This window comes from Prionailurus viverrinus, chromosome A3 (genome assembly GCF_022837055.1).
Source record: "Prionailurus viverrinus isolate Anna chromosome A3, UM_Priviv_1.0, whole genome shotgun sequence".
In the NCBI taxonomy this organism is placed as follows: domain Eukaryota; kingdom Metazoa; phylum Chordata; class Mammalia; order Carnivora; family Felidae; genus Prionailurus; species Prionailurus viverrinus.
Genome location: NC_062563.1, coordinates 105,351,916 through 105,362,730, shown reverse-complemented (window position 1 = coordinate 105,362,730; position 10,815 = coordinate 105,351,916).

Here is a 10,815-nt window from a genome sequence, read left to right as displayed (position 1 = left end):
AAAAAGATAAAAGTCGTTTTCAGCCAAGGCTGGTGAAGTGAATAGGCGACCGAGGTGACTCATGCCATCTATTCAAAAGTGGATTATGATGATGACGTAAGGAAACCAGTTCTCTTTAGCGGCTCCAGAGAGCACTGGGATTTCTAGGGACCCCTCCTGGGCACTCAGATGACTGGTGCAGCACTGCCACCTGGTGAAGCCTAGGGGAACTACAGGGAGGTTATTAAAAGGCCAATAAATCCTTAAAAGCACAAAACCGGAAGGCAGAGCTCCTAGACAGCAGCGTACTGGAGTCCAGCAACACTGCAGAGATCTCCTGCCCGCCCCCCCTTCACCAAGTGTTCCCCTGAAGTTAAATTAATGCGATCTACTCAGCTAACTCTTAGCCTTTGCCAGGCAATTAGTATTTCCTTCCTTCCTTTTTATTTCTTTTTAAACCCAGAGACATGAATCACAGGCACACACACACACACACACACACACACACACTCACATATATTTAGACATTTTATATATACTGGATGCATAAATCTTAACTGTACCATTTTGACAAACAGATACGCACCGTGTAATCCATACCTCCATTGAGATAAGGAACATTTTCACCACCCTAGGAAATTCCCTTGTGCCTCTCCTCTAAGAGGTAGTGACTCTTCTATTGTCTGTCACTAGGGACCAGTTTTATCTTTTCTAGAGTTCCATGTACATAGAATCAGAGTTGGCACTCGTTCAGGAATTCGTTCTTTTTATTGTAGAGTAATATAGTCCATTGTGTGAATGTTGCATAATTTGTCTTTCCATTATACTGCTGATGGGCATCTGGGCTGTTTCCACTGTTGGCTACAAGAACCGCCCTACATACGAGGAACATTCTGTGGAAGTCTTTTTTGGAACAAATGTTTTCACATCTTGGGCAAGTACTCAAGAGTCAGCTTTCTGGGTCAGTGGGTAGGCATATATTTATCTTTATAAGACACTGCCCAACCATTTTCCAAAGTGGTGGTAGAATTGTTACCTTCCCACCTGCAGTATTTCCTTTTATTTCTAAAGTTCGAAGGAGTCCAATTCTATGTGAGCTGCAAAACAAGGCAGCTCACATAGAATGAGCCTTCATATAAACTATTGCGTCAGCATTAGGTGAAGCAGATGTTCTATAAAACTCACCACACTTTGAAATGGAAACACTTGATTAAAGCATAATATGTCTACTCATAAGAATGTAACAGCTACCTCCAGATGTCAAAACCATAAAATAAAAAAAAAATCACTTCTCACAAAAAGGAACCAAGGATCCTTGGAGAATGGCTGATTCCAGATTTGGTGCAAGGAGAGAATAAAATGAGGGGCACCTGAGTGGCTCACTCAGTTAAGTGTCTGGTTTTGGCTCAGGTCATGATCTCACAGTCTGTGAGTTTGAGCCCCACGTCGGGGTCTATGCTGACAGCTCGGAGTCTGGAGCCTACTTCAGATCCTGTGTCTCCCTCTCTCTCTGCCCCTCCCCTGCTCATGCTCTGTCTGTCTCTCTCTCAAAAATAAATAAACATTTTTTAAAAAAGAAAGAATAAAATGAGCCTGGAACCTCCTGCCAAGTCAGAAAACAAGGGCATACTCAAAGGAAAGGATAGAGGGGCCAGCCTGAAGGGCTCCCACTTATCTACATTTTGTCATAACAAAATGATGAGAGATAAAATTCTCAGTACAAATATCTTACAAAGGACTTGTGTCAAGAACATACCAAGAACTCCCACAAATGAATCAAAGAAATAGAATTATTTGAGGGGTGCGTGGGTGGCTCAGTCAGTTAAGCATCTGACTCTTGGTTTCTGCTCAGGTCACTATCTCACAGTCTGTGATTTCGAGCCCCATGTCAGGCTCTGCACTGGCAGCGTGGAGCCTGCCTGGGATTCTCTCTCTCTGTTCTTCTCTTTCAATCTCTCTCGCTCTCTCTCTCTCTCTCTTAAATAAATAAATAAATAAACAAACAAACAAAAATAAATTTAGGAAAAAAAAGAATTATTTTAAATGGACAGAAGATTTGAATAGTCACCTTCTAAAAAGTAGATACCCAACGTGGCAGTGAGAAAGAATGAAATATGGCCCTTTGTAGCAACGTGGATGGAACTGGAGAGTGTGATGCTAAGTGAAATAAGCCATACAGAGAAAGACAGATACCATATGTTTTCACTCTTATCTGGATCCTGAGAAACTTAACAGAAGTCTATGGGGGAGGGGAAGAAAAAAAAACCAAGAGGTTAGAGAGGGAGAGAGCCAAAGCATAAGAGACTCTTTTTTTTTTTAATATATGAAATTTATTGTCAAATTGGTTTCCATAAGAGACTCTTAAAAACTGAGAACAAACTGAGGGTTGATGAGGGTGGGAGGGAGGGGAGGGTGGGTGATGGGTATTGAGGAGGGCACCTTTTGGGATGAGCACTGGGTGTTGTATGGAAACCAATTTGACAAGAAATTTCATACTAAAAATTTAAAAAATTAAAAAAAAATAAAAAGTAGATATCCAAATGTACAATTAGCATTTGAAAAAGTGATCAATATCATTAGTTCTCAGAACAATGAAAATGAAAACCACCATGAGAGACTACTACCCGTGAACCAGGCAATTAAACTTTAAAAGACTAAAATTATAAAGTGTTGAAAAACTGGAACTCTCATACTTTGCTGATAGAGGTGTTGTAAATTGCTAAAGTCATTTGGGCGCCATTTGACATTATCTTCTGAAGTTAAACATATGCCTTCTCCATGACCCAGGAATTTACTCCCAAGTATCTATTTCCAAGAGAAAGACATATGCTTACCATGAATGTCCATAACAGTTGTATTCATAACGGTCCCTAACTGGAAACAAGTCAAATATCCATCAACAGTAGGATAGATAAACAAACTGCCGTATATTCATACAACAGAATTTATACCATTAGTGAAAGACAACAAATTGCTGATACATGCAAGATGGTTGGATTACACAAAATGTGGAGTGAGGAAGCCAGATTATATGATTTTTTTAAAACGATGATCAAAAATAGGTAAAACTAGTCAAGGATAGTAGAAACCGAAGCAGCAATTACCTCTGGGGACAGGGAGGTGAGACGCTGGGAAGACCAGGTGGGATGGGGTGGATTGACTGGAAAGAGGAGGCAAGAAGGAGCCTTCTGGAATAATGGAAATGTTCTGTATGTTGACCTAAAGCTGGCCGGTGGTTACATGGATCTGTGCATTTGCCATCCGCGGATCCTCACCAGAGTAACCTCTAGAAGATGTCATTCAGGAAGAAAGAAAATGCCTCCGGAAGGAAGGTCTTCTGGAACGCAAGAAGGAATAGAGATAAACATGGGGGCAGATCCTAACAAACACTGATTGTATAAGACAGTGATCATGTTAGTACTTGTAAAAACAACACTTAGGATGGGTCGGTCAGTGCGGTATATCGATTGCAAAGACTGACCCAGTTCTTCGCCCCTCCCTGTGTCCACACCCTTTGTAATGTGATTGTTCAGCTCCCTTAATGCAGAGGTCGAGTCTGTTTTCCCCTCCTCTTGAATCCAGGCCAGCCTTGTGACCTGCTTTGGCCAGTAGAATGTGCTGAAAGTTTTGGTGCGCTAAATTTGAGCGGAGGCTTCAAATGGCCTTGCTTGCCTTTATTCTCTTGGACCTCTGCCACCAGGAGAGCATGTCTGAGCTAGCCCCCTGGAATAGGAGGGAGGAGAGCAGAGACATCCCATCCGAGGCCATCCTCCACCACCCAGCCACACAGCCAACCCATCCCTTGACTGTAGACACTGAGATCAGATCAGCAGCACCATCCAGCTGACCTGCAGATTCATGAGGAATCATATGTAGCTGTTGTTTTAAACCACTAAATTTTATTAAAAAAATTTTTTTAATGTTTATTTATTTTTGCCAGAGAGGCAGAATGGGAGAGGGGAGGGGCAGAGAGAGAGGGAGACACAGAATTCAAAGCAGCCTCCAGGCTCCGAGCTGGCAGCACAGAGCCCGATGCGGGGCTTGAACCCATGAACCATGAGATCATGAACTGAGCTGAAGTCGGACGCTTAACCGATCTAGCCACCCAAGTGCCCCGAAGCCACTAAATTTTAGAATGCTTTGCTATGCACCAATAACTAACCAAGACAGGAGTGATTGAAGCTAAAATATCCCAAGGTCCTTACTGTCTTTGGAGGAATTACAATGAAATTGAATACGAGTATGAATTAAGCATGCTTTAATATAATTCAGCTTGTTAAAATGTTAACAATAACCATGAAAAAGAATGGAAAGAGTATGTACATTTCAAACCTGTAAAGTAAAAACTAAAATTTGTTAATCAATCCGAAAGAAAACAAGAAAGAAGAGGGGAACAGGCAAAAAGAAAGTGCAAGACTGGTATAATATAAAAACATATTAGTGTGATGGTTAATTTTTATAAATACTTCTTTAATGTTTTTATTTTACATCTCAAAATGTATTTATTTTGAGAGAGAGAGAGAGAGAGAGAGAGAGAGAGAGGCAGAGAGAGAATCCCAAGCAGGCTCCATGCTCAGCCTGGAGACTAATGAATGTGAGATCACGACCTGAGCTAAAATCAAGAGTCACAAGCTCGACCGACTGAGCCACCCAGGTGTCCCTGTGATGGTTAACTTGACAGGGCCGGGGATGCCCAAATATCTTGTTAAACATTATTTGAGGGGGCGCCTGGGTGGCGCAGTCTGTTAAGCGTCCGACTTCAGCCAGGTCACGATCTTGCGGTCCGGGAGTTCGAGCCCCGCGTCAGGCTCTGGGCTGATGGCTCAGAGCCTGGAGCCCGTTTCCGATTCTGTGTCTCCCTCTCTCTCTGCCCCTCCCTCGTTCATGCTCTGTCTCTCTCTGTCCCAAAAATAAATAAATGTTGAAAAAAAAAATTTAAAAAAAAAATTAAAAAAAAAACATTATTTGTGCATGGCTCTGTGAGAGCGTTTCCAGAAGAGATTAGTGTTCGAATCGACGGGCTGAGTAAATCAGAGGGCCCTCCCCGGTGTGGGTGGGCATCATCCAATATGTTATCGGACTAAATACAACCAAAAGCCAGAGGGTTGAATTGGCTCCCCCTGACTGACTGTTGAGCTGACACACTGGGTCTTCTCCTGTCCTCTGTGCTCTGGGTTCTCAGGCTTGTGGGCTTGGGCTGGAATTTACACAACGAGCTTTCCTGAGCCCTCAGCTTGCAGACAACAGATCACGGGACTTCAGTCTCCATAAATGCATGAGCCAATTCCTTGTAATAAATATCACTGTTTATCCAATAGAATATATATATATATATATATATATATATATATATATATATATTATTGGTTGTGTGTCTCTGGAGAACCCTGACTGATACAGAATTTGGTACCAACAGTGATTCTGGAAAAAACAGAATTTTAAGGATAAGTTTCCCGAATTTGTTCCAGGGGTCCTGGAATGGGCTCTCTAATCTGATTGTATTTAAAGACTCAGGGTGCCTGGGTGGCTCAGTCGTGAAGCATCTGACTCTTGGTTTCAGCTCAGGTCACAATCTCACGGTTTCATGAGTTTGAGCCCTGCGTCAGGCTCTGCACTGGCAGCACGGAGCCTGCTTGGAGTTGTCTCTGTCTCTGTCTCTGTCTCTGTCTGCCCTTTCCCTACTTGCGCTCTCTGTCTCTCTCAAAATAAATAAACTTTAAAAATAAAATTAAAAAGCGGTGCCTGGGTGGCTCAGTCGGTTCAGCGTCCAACTGCGTTCAGCTCAGGTCATGATCTCATGGTCCGTGGATTCAAGCGCCGCATCGGGCTCTGTGCTGACAGCTCGGAGCCTGGAGCCTGCTTCGGATCCTGTGTCTCCTTCGCTCTCTGCCCCTCCCCCGCTCATGCTCTGTCTCACTCTGTCTCTAAAAAATAATAAATAAATGTTAAAAAAGATTTTTTTTAAATAAAATTAAATTGAAAAGAAAGACACTAATGATTCTATTTCTAGGAGTAAAGAGAGACATGATCCGGCAATAGAGATAAGCAAAATATCTGCATTGGATATTCCTAACCAACCATTTTGTAAGAAGCAAGGAGCTAGAAGGAATATTTTTGGAAAACCAACTGTAGTCTAAGGGTCTGACATTAAGCTTTTGATAGCCAAGCATCCATTGCAGAGACATCCATCTCGAATACACATATTGCCAGCTGTGTGACAGTTACTGGTAAAACAAATGGGTGAGAGACCCATGTTCCCCTTTCAGAAAGCCCTGGATAACAACTGACAGCTGGAGTGACCCCACTTTCCCCATCCTGTGCCCTAAGTCCTGCTCTTATGTTTCAAATTCACCAAAGAGTGAACCCGAGAAATCCTAGGCACCCAACCCTCAGACCCCAGTAAAGGCAGAACCCCAGGTCAGCATCTTCTCTCCGTCTCTCTGCCCATGACCTATAAAGATTAGACAGAAACAAATGAACTTGAGAGTAGGCAAACAATAGAAAAAAATCAATGAAACTAAGAGTTGGGTTATTAAAAAGGTCAATGAAATTGACAGGGGAGAAAGAGAAGGAAGAAACCGTACTATAAACCCACACACACAATTATAGTGGTGGTTAAATGGATATTACATCTGTAAAACTCACTGGACACTTGAAATGGGTGAATTTTATTTATGTAACGGATACTTCTTTATACAGTTAAAATCCCCAAAGTCCCAAAACTAGTCCTTTTAAAAGACTAGTAAAATTGGCAAACCTCTGGAAACACAAGCAAGAGAAAAAGAGGCTATGAATAAGCATTTCCAGGAATGAAAAAGAGGACATAGCATAGTAAAACAGGGATTTGAAAGAAAATACTGTGAAAATATTTGAACAACTTAATGGCAAAAAAAAATTTTTTTTAGGGGCACCTATGTGGCTTAGCCGGTCAAGTGTCCTACTCTTGGTTTTGGTTCAGGTCATGATCTCACGGTTTTGTGAGTTCGAGCCCCACATCAGTCTCTGTGCTGACAGTGCAAAGCCTTCTTGAGATTCTCTGTCTCCCTCTTTCTCTGCCCCTCCCCTGCTCACCCTCTGTCTCTCTCTCAAAAATAAATAAACTTAAAAAAATAAATAAAATTTTTTTTAGAAAAACGCAATTTAAAAATTTTAGAAATAGTGGGGTGCCTGGGTGGCTCAGTAGGTTAAGCGTCCGACTTCAGCTCAGGTCTTGATCTCACAGTTTGTGAGTTCAAGCCTGCATCGGGCTCCGTGCTGACAGCTCAGAGCCTGGAGGCTGCTTCGGAGTCTGTCTCCCTCCCTCTCTCCACTCTGCCCCTCCCTTGCTCGCACTCTGTCTCTCTCTTAAAAATAAACATTAGGGGCGCCTGGGTGGCGCAGTTGGTTAAGCGTCCGACTTCAGCCAGGTCACGATCTCGCGGCCCGTGAGTTCGAGCCCCGCGTCAGGCTCTGGGCTGATGGCTCAGAGCCTGGAGCCTGTTTCCGATTCTGTGTCTCCCTCTCTCTCTGCCCCTCCCCCATTCATGCTCTGTCTCTCTCTGTCCCAAAAATAAATAAACGTTGAAAAAAAAAATTTAAAAAAAAAATAAATAAACATTAAAAAAATTTTTTTTAATTTCAGAAATAGAAAAATCTAAATAAGAAAAAAATAGAAGATCTGAATAGCCCCTAAAACCAACCAAGGTACACACTCCACATGTAATAAATCCAGTTAACTAGGTGAATGCAACTAAATATTCAAGGAACACAAACTCTTCCAGAAGTGGGAAAAATCATGAAATTGGATAATCCCAAAATGCAAGTATTCTTTGACATTAGAAAATCTATCATTGTAACTTACTACATTGGGGTGCCTGGATGACTCGGTTGAGTTTAGCTCAGGTCATGATCCCAGAATTGTGGGATCGGGCCCCATGCTGGGCTCCACGGCGCATCAGAGTCGGCTTGGGATTCTCTCTCTCTCCCTCTGCCCCTTTGCCCCACTAGTGCTCTCTCTCTTTAAAATTAAAAAAAAAAAAACACCACATTTTATTTATTTATTAAAAAAATTTTTTTAAACGTTTATTTATTTTGGGGACAGAGAGAGACAGAGCATGAACTGGGGAGGGGCAGAGAGAGAGGGAGACACAGAATCGGAAGCAGGCTCCAGGCTCTGAGCCATCAGCCCAGAGCCTGACGCGGGGCTCAAACTCACGGACCGTGAGATCGTGACCTGAGCTGAAGTCGGACGCTTAACCGACTGAGACACCCAGGCGCCCCTAAAAAAAACCATTTTAAATAAAAATTAATTAAATAAGTAAATAAGTCATTTACCACCTTAAGAGATGAAAGGAAACCATATGATCATCTCAAAAGATGCAGACTTTACTACTGTTTAAGAAAACTTATTTTTTAAAAAAGATAAAAAGACACATTCCATCGTCATTTTTGACACATTGACATATTCATCGTCATTTTTATTGGGCTACACCATCATAAAGCATACATGATGGACATGTCACAAATGATTACATCAACAATACCTAATAGTTATGTAGCACTTGATAGCTTGCAAATCACTTTGCATCCATTATCTATATAATCTAGCCACTCTGAAGGAGGTATTACATTTTTAAAAACAAACAAATGAGGAAACAGATTTAAAAGGATGAAGTGATTTGTCCCAAATCCCAATGATTTTCATTCTTTATTTTGTTGGTTCTCTATGATATCCCGTGTTATGTACCAAATAAAAATGAACAGATATCTACAAATAGATAATACATAATAGAAAAACACCACCAAAATTCTTAAGTAAATTCTCCAGTGGTTTTTACATGCTCTTGGAACAAATATAAATTAAAAAATTAACCCTATAGTTTATATTCTTAGTCATATCTATCTTTCCTTCTGAAATTTGTAATCTACAATTAAATACTAGTGTTTCAACTTAAAAACTATAGTTCCCTAAAAGGTAGATGAAGCTTGCAGCCTGGTAGTTTCTACCTACCAACTTGCCAACCTACAGTTGAGGAACAAGTGAGCATTCCTCTTGGTCCTTAATCCTAACTGGTTGCAGATGACCTATCTACACCACAAGACTTTGACAACTTGACCTGTGATTTTGGTGTCAAATGAAAGGATGTCATGGGACACGTAGTAGTATTTTCCCCTATTTCTCTAGAGTATGGATATTATGTATAAAACCACATAAGATGATTCTGAAAGGTGGAGAGAGTACAGACTGGTCCTTCTTCAAGACCTGGAGAACAACACAGCACTGAGTTCCTTGGGTTGTGGTTTTTGTTTTGTTTTGTTTTGCTTCATTTATCCCAGACCAGATTCTGACGAAGCTGGCAACTGAGAAATGTCAATGGGCACAGGCCAAAAAAAAGGCCCAAGAAAAGTCTGTTCTTTCTAGACAAAGGAGGAGGAAAGGAGTGGCCTAGCAAGACAGGCAATTTTTAGATAATACCCATCCTACTCCAGCCAAACACTAAAGACCAACTGGGGAGCCTACACTTCTACCCTCTCTGGTCTGTGATAGGCTCCTCAATGCCCCACCCCCACACCACATTGGTGTCAGAGAGGGTCAAGTCAGGGACAGAATTTTCAAAACCAACCCCTTCCCCATTCCACCCTGGCAGTGTCATTGGAGACACTGTGGGGAGAGTAGGCCTCCAATTCTACCCAGAGACAAGATATTTCTCCCCTTCTTTACTGGTTTGGTGTCAGTAGAGGCCTAGTGGGGAGTTGTAACTACCCCCCTACCCAGCAGTAGTGAGGACCCCGATCCAGGTGTCAGTAGAGGCCGATGAACCTGCATTTCCAACACCAACTTATAGTAACAAGGCAGTCTCCCCTCTGCCCCTTCTTCACCAGAGCGGTGTCAGAGGAAGCCTGTCCAAACAGAAGCTTTGAACAGGATGCTTGAGTCTCATAACATAACACTCAAAATGTCCAGAGTTCAACTGAAAATCACCATCACACACAGAACCAGGAAAATCTGCACTTGCAGGAGAAGGTAACTCACAGATGCCAACACTGAAATGATACAGCTGCTAGAATTACCTGATAAATATTTGAAAACAGCCATCATAAAATGCCTCAATGGACCATTACAAACATGCTTGACACGCATTTTAAAAAGCCTCGGGAAAAAACAAAAACAAAAACACAGAATACAGAAAATCAAATGGAACAGAAAAATATACCTGAAATAAAACCCAGTGATGGACTCAACGTCAGGCTGCAAGGGGCAGAGAAAGAATCAGTGAAGTTGAAGAGAGAACAATATAAAATACCCAACCTGAAGAACAGAGAGAAAATTATTATGGACTGAATTATATGTCAACCACTCCAAAACCACCAATTCATGTTGAAGCCCTAACCGCCCCACACCCATGGGTGACTAGAGAAAGGGCTTTTAGAAGGTTGAGATTAAATGAGGTCATAAGTATGGGGTCTTAAGCTGATAGGATTGGTAGCCCTGTGAGAACAGGAAGAGAGGATTCTTTCCACACCACATGCACGCACGGAGGAAGGACTGTGAGGACACGGCAAGAAGGTGGCCATCTACAAGCGAGGAAGAGAACCCTCTTACCAGAAACCAAATCAGCTGGCACCTTGGTCTTGGTCTTCCCAGCCTCTAGAACTATGAGAAATTAATTTCTGTTGATCACCCAGTCTACAGTATTTTGTAATGGCAACCTCCAGCAGATTTGGGTACCTAGGAGAGGGGTGCTGCTCTAACAAATAACTTTAAAATGTGGACGCATCTTTGGAACTGGGTAACAGGTTGAGTCTGATGGTTTTGAGGTGCATACTAGAAATATGGATGTTAAAGCCCATTCTGAT